Genomic DNA, 7,299 nt, shown 5'->3' with positions numbered 1-7,299 from the left:
GCAGGTGTTTGTTGAGGTTTGACGTGGTGTTTACAGCAGTGGATGACAGCTTCTGGCCTGGACACAGTTTGCACCTCACCGTCACATTCCTGTCTATTCTTCGGACGAACTCAAAAATAATGGGCATACCTCCACCCCTCGAAAGTTATCACTGACTCAGCCATGTTTATATGGGCTCAGAACAGTCTCATAATACACACATGCACACAGAAGGATTCAAACTTGTATTTCCGGATACACACTTGTGTTTTTCAATGCACACACAAATGTGTTCCGTTTCATATACATGTAAATAAAATCCAAATACAGAAAAAAGTTTTACATGTGTATTTTTGATTCTCACTTATTAGTTTTGCGTTTAAATCTCCTGAACCTGCAAACACAAACAGCTTTCTGTGCACGGATCGCTTTGCATTCGTGTGTGGGTTTTTTGAGACTCCCCTGACGGTCAGCCGATTCGTACTTGTAATTTTTTCTATCTATAGCCAATCAGATGTCTCCTTCATTCTAAGCCAATCACATGAGCGCGCCCCCACGAGGGTAAGATTACTTCATATACGCATTTTGCGCAGTCTGGTCAGCTCGCTAAACAGAGGGCGGAGCATCAGGTGATCATGCAGAGCAGCGTGTCTCCATCAGACTCAGCAGCTGATCTGATCTCTCGCGTCCGGTTATACTTCACTCGCGTTTATGTCCATATTGATCAGATCCAGCTCTCCTGGTCGGCCTTTATAGAGAGCACCGATCAAACTATTAAGAGTGAATATCGGCCGATAATGACCGGCGGGGCTCCCCCGTGTTAACTGATCGAGTAGGCTAAGCTAACCTGTAGCTGCTCCACACTCACAACAACTTCATACAGACATAAATAAAGCAGCTGTATTCGCCATACATACATACATTTAAAACGGTGTACACAAGCATTCATCAATGGTTTGGAAAGTGGCGCTGTACCTTCCTTAATAATATAAAGGCTTGTATTTGCGTGCATTTCCTGTTCGGAAAGTGGCGCTGTACTGAGAGTGGAGGGTAGCGCCTGCAGGCAAGCTCCATGGAGCTGTCAGCTCCGGACTGCGCAAAATGCGTACATGAAGCGCTACGTCATGAACGCAATAAATCTACCCTCGTGGGGGCGCGCTCATGTGATTGGCTTAGAATTGAGGAGACATCTGATTGGCTATAGATAGAAACAATTACAAGTACGAATCGGCTGACTGTCAGGGGAGTCTCAAAAAACCCACACACGAATGCACAGCGATCCGTGCACAGAAAGCTGTTTGTGTTTGCAGGTGCAGAGGTTTTAAACTGAAAACAAATATGTGAGGATCAAAAATACAAATGTAAAACTTTTTTCTGTATTTGGATTTTATTTACATGTATATGAAACGGAATACATTTGTGTGTGCATTGAAAAACACAAGTGTGGATCCGGAAATACAAGTGTGAATCCTTTTGCGGATCATGAAATACAAGTGTGAATCCTTCTGTGCGCATGTGTGTATTATGAGACTGTTCTGAGCCCATATGTTTATGCAGCACTGCACGTGGAGATGTGGACGCGCAAGTCGCGCAGATTACGTACATATAAACCTACAAAGTACTGATATAGTAAATAAAAACATATTATTTTTGTGTAGTTGTATATTGCAATAATAACGTATGGTTGTCACAAAATCCCACGGCACACCCGGACTTGCCTCACGGCACACCAGTGTGCCGCGGCACACCGTTTGGGAACCACTGATCTAGGGTCACACCCAGATTCCTTGCAGTCTGAGTCGGGGTAACAACTGAGGTGCCGATGTTGATTGTTAGGTCAAGAGTGGGACAATCTTTTCCCGGAGGAAGAGCAGCTCAGTCTTGTCAAGGTTGAGCTTGAGGTGGTGAGCAGACATCCACTGAGAGATGTCAGCTAGACAAGCAGAGATGCGTGCGACAAACAGCGTCATGAAGTATCCAACAACAATACAACTGCATTGCTGATTCATATTTTCCATTAATCCTGCCCATTCTTTGGGAATGTTATCCAGATGAATCTCAAACATCTGTCAAATCTGAGAAAACAGCCAGAGAAAACTAGAAGCACTGTTATGTGTGGCTTGGACGAAGTATTCTTCAACCTATAATGCAATGCTTCATTCCCCGGTCCTAATTTATGTGATTAGAACTTGCTTTGTTTGTATTGCATGTTGCCTAGATCTAACAACCTGTTTGAAGAATTTGAATTCTGAGTCTTGCAATATCCTGTTAGCTGTGATATAAGGTTAGTTGCATAAGTAGAAACAAATATGAGGATGACAACTATTTTAAATACAAATACAAATGTCTTCATTTATTCTTAACACTTATTCCCAATGTATTGCCTTCACGCATTTTAACTTTATGATGAACATTATCACTTCAATCTTCAAATGCGAAATAAATAAAATACCCTTTTGCCTGAAGCTAATGATCTGTCTTACTATTGAGACTCTTACAGTGAATGCTGCAAAATACATTTCTTGTATAGTATTTGGCACAAACTGCAATGTTTAATGGATGTGACGGGGGAAACTGAACTGGAACACCACACAGATTAAGAATTTATAACAATATAATTTTCCTGTCATGTTGAATAAACTAGTATCCTTGACTTTCATTGAGTTTAAAGACTTTTCTGAGGTGGGAAAATGCTTTGAGGTGTGTCAATTTGATTTATTTTACAGAATCGCTGAACTCTATAATAAATAATATGAATAGAAAAGCTTTTAATATACTCAGTTCCGGTTAAGTATCCCTCACTTTATAATCCCCTCTACAGGGCAGCTACAAAACACATCAAATGTAATGCACACAATAATAATAATTATAGCAAATGTTAATGGTTATGATATAGTGTAATATTTAAAGTACATTATTCTTTTTATGCTCCATCTTTTCTCCAACAATGCTGACCCTTTGAACCTCGATTAAAGCCATTATACAGTCCGTCATTAGTGTGGTTTAAAACCTAAAATAACAATCATTATGCTACTTAATTCAGAGCCAAACCATAACAATCATCAAGCCTCAAGGTTTCAAATCTGATTTTGCAAAGTAGAAGAAGAGGTGACAAGTTTTCCACAAACCAGGGTGTGTTTGATTGGCTGTGATGTCTCTTTACGTTGAGGGTTGCCAAGCTCCAATGTTGATATTAATACCATGGGTGTGCTATTTCTGTGAGAGCGAGGTCTTTCCAGCTGTGATTATCTGTTTCCTGCGTGATTTGTATCTGCAGGGGTGAGGAGGCAGTGGTTCCGGAGTAAATGGCACAGGCAAATGACTTGCTTTGTATAATTTAAAGGGAGAGGAAACCTCTTGATAACAGCGTTGACGGAGATACAGTTTGTTGTTTTCCTGTTGGTCAGTGTTGTCTCTTCAATTGGATGTGTGAACTTAACAGGAGCATTATCTTGTAATCTTTAAAACAACATTGCATATAAAACCATGCCATTAGGAAATTCTGCAAAATAACACTAGCACAATGCATAATGGTGCTTTAGGGAATATCTCGACATTTTGAGTGCTTTTCTAACTTTCTAGCCAAAAATGACATAAGCAGATTGATACCACTCCTGTCTGTGTTAAATAAGCTGCTAATTAGCTTAGCATAAAGACTGGTTTTAGAGAATGTTTTTATATATTAAAATAACAAACAAATAGGAAGAACACATTTTTTTAAATACACCCAATGGTTTACAGAAGCCCTTAAATGGCCCTTTAGAATCTTTCCTCCAAAACCAAGAAAGGGTGTTTCATTTGGGACTGTAGCCTGTTTACACCTAAAGAGCAAGCAATGTATTCATTAGGCCACTTCACGGTGAGGTTGGAGCAGGTGATCAGTCAGAGGGAGTAAACACTTTTCTCCCTGTAATGTGTTTGTTTTGCCCTGGGCCTGTTTATACTCTCTGCAGGAACATTTCCCCCTCTATTCCTATAGCTAATCCCTTAATCACTTTGACTGTAATACAGAGCACCCCTTGTCTCCATGGGGCAACACCACAGTGTGCATCTTGTATGCTTTGTGTTTCCCTGTGCGGTTTATTTTTGTTATTTTGTGAAACTCTGCGAAACTAACAAATCCTACAACATGAAGGCTGTGTCTTATAGGTGGCATGTGTCGAAAGGCAGAGGTCTTGTACTTATGAACAAGTAGAAGAACAAGAGTGTAGTAATACTCAAGCAAACGTCCTGCAATCAAAATGTTACTCAAGTAAAAGTAGAAAAGCATTAGTATCAAAATATACTTAAAGTACCAAAAGTAAAATTAGTCATTGTGCAGATTGGTCCATTTCAGAATAATATACAGTGCATCCGGAAAGTATTCACCTTAACCTTTTTCACATTTTGTTATGTTACAGCCTTATTTCAAAATGGATTAAACTCATTTTGTTTCTCAATATTCCACACATAATACCCCATAATGACAAATTGAAAACGTTTTTAAAGAAGTTTTTGCAAACGTGTTAAAAATAATCAGATGAAAATATCACATACATAAGTATTCACACCCTTTGCTATGACACTGACATTTTTTTTTAGCTCAATTTCCACTGATCATCCTTGAAATGTATCTATAACTTGACTGGAGTCCACCTGTGATAAATTAGATAGATTTGACATGACTTGGAAAGGAACACACCTGTCTATATGAAGTCCCACAGCTGACAGTGCACATCAGAGCACAAACCAAGTCATGAGATCCAAGCAATTGACTGTAGACCTCAGAGACGGGATTGTATCAAGGCACAGATCTGGGGAAGTGTACAGAAAAATGTCTGCAGCATTGAAGGTCCCAACGAGCACAGTGGTCTCCATCATTTGCAAATGGAAGATGTTTGAAACCACCACGGCTCTTCCTAGAGCTTGCTGCGCAAACCAAACTGAACATCGGGGGAGAAGGACCTTAGTCAGAGAGGTGACCAAGAACCTGATGGTCACTCTGACAGAGCTCCAGTGTTCCTCTGTGGAGATGGGAGAACCTTCCAGAAGGACAACCATCTCTGCAGCACTCCACCAATCAGGCCTTTATGGTAGAGTGGCCAGAAGGAAGCCACTCCTCAGTAAAAGGCACATGAAAGCCCACATGGAGCACCTAGAGTATTCTCAGACCATGAGAAAAACCAATAGTCTGGTCTGATGAAATCAAAATGGATCTCTTTGGCCTGAATGCCAAGCATCATGTCTGGAGGAACCCAGACACCGCTCATCACCTTGCCAACACCATCCCTACAGTGAAGCGTGGTGGTAGCAGCATCATGCTGTGAGGATGTTTTTCAGTAGCAGGAACTTGGAGACTAGTCAGGATCAAGGGAAAGATGAATGCAGCAATGTACATGGAGATCCTTAATGAAAACCTGCTCCAGAGCGCTCTGGACCTCAGACTGGGGCAAAGGTTTCAACAGGACAATGACCCTAAGCACACAGCCACGATAACAAAGGAGTGGCTTCGGGACAAGTCTGTGAATGTCCTTGAGTGGCCCAGTCAGAGCCCAGACTTGAACCCGATTTTAGTTCATTTGCAAAAATGATTTAAAAACTTTTTTAACTTTGTCATTTTGGGGTATTGTGTCTAGAATGTTGAGAAAACAAATTAATTTAATCCATTTTGAAATATGGCTGTCACATGTGGAAAAAGTGAAGGGGTATGAATACTTTCCGGATGCACTGTATATGATATGTTTTGATTATAATTATTGATGCATTAAAGTGTTATCAAAGCTGGTGTAGCGACAGCAGGAAACAAACTAAGTCGCTGAGAGGCTGAGGCCGGGCCTATTTGCTGTTGTATGACACGCTAAAAAAGTACTTGCTGATATCCAAAGCTCTGTTTCGTAGTTTAATGAAAAAACTCTGTTCTCAGACATATACATTGTTATAATCGAAGCAATTGTAATCTTGCGGTCAACAAAAAAGTACAACGGCCCCCTGTCACCCTCTCTTCCACACACTCACACCTCACACAGGTGAACAGGATTATAATGAGTGCCACCCATACCCATGTGACCCAAGCCAACCAATCAACAGCGATCATGGCTCCTACAGCTGGTAAATGTTCAGCTAGTTTGAATGACTTTGTACACTGAAAAAACTGAACCGTTGATTTTAATCAAATGTATTATGTCAACAGATTTCAAGTAACTGTATTACAGTAGGTTAGATGAAAGCAATACTATTAAGTTCAAATAGGTTCAACTTAATATAATTGCTTTTAACTAACCTAATACAGTTCTGTAAAGTTTGTTCACATAATACATTTAATTAAAGTCAACATTTCAGTTTTTTCAGTGTATACTCCAGGTGTAACTAAAGTCTGATTTAAGAGTTGCTTATATTTCATATCATTAATCAAAATCTGTAAAGTAACTAAAGGTATTAAATAAATGTAGTGGAGTAAAAGTACACCATTTACCTCTGAATTGTAGTGGAGTAAAAGTACAAAGTAGCAAAACTTTGAAATACTAAAGTACAATACCTTAAAATAGTACCCAAAAACAGTACTAAATGTACTTTGTTACTTTGCACCACTGTCAAAAGGACTAAGTGTATTTCTATTTCTACAACCCAAACACACGCTATCATTTGTCACTGCCGGACTTTGATGAATGCTAAAGAAAAGGAAGCAGGTACAAAAACACAGCAGTATGCCTTGCTAAATAATCCAACAGGTTGTTCGAGGTCAAGGTCAAGAGTTTCTCAGAGTCAGGGGCGCTCTGTTACAAATGACTTCTTTCTGCCCTGTAAGGTTCTGTTTCTGTCTCACCCCTCTCCGGCTGATACCCTTCACTCCGCACCATCTGTTTTACTCTTTGCTGCTCTGCACTGCACTTCTTAACCCGGAACCCCGACTGAGAGACAGGCGTTGGTCCAGCTGGTAGTCAGCGGGATGCTCGTTTCCAACCTGACGGCCATATGCACCATCACCATAGGGCGAGGCACAACAGTTCATCCATCACACCCACTCTCTCAGTTCAGACTCTCCATGGAGACAGTGGGGCGGTGTACAGCAAATAAATCAATATTCTTAATTTGGGGTCAGAGGGAGATAATGTGATACCAGGACAGCTCAGCATTTAATGTACTGCCCCCCATTAGTCATTCTGTAACTTCTTTAAATGTACTAACACAATATGTTATATAGGTACAGAGTGAGAGTTTATTACTGAACCAGTCATCACATATTTATCTTCTATCGGAGGTCATTATTGTCTGTAAGATAGGGTTAGAATTAGAAAGCATTTTCCCTTGTGCCCTACAAAAGGTGTTCAATAATCCTATGTT

The sequence above is a fragment of the Gymnodraco acuticeps genome, unplaced genomic scaffold (genome assembly GCF_902827175.1).
Source record: "Gymnodraco acuticeps unplaced genomic scaffold, fGymAcu1.1, whole genome shotgun sequence".
NCBI classification, from domain to species: Eukaryota; Metazoa; Chordata; class Actinopteri; order Perciformes; family Bathydraconidae; genus Gymnodraco; species Gymnodraco acuticeps.
The sequence above is the reverse complement of the archived record's forward strand: the minus strand, read 5'-3'. Positions refer to the sequence as shown.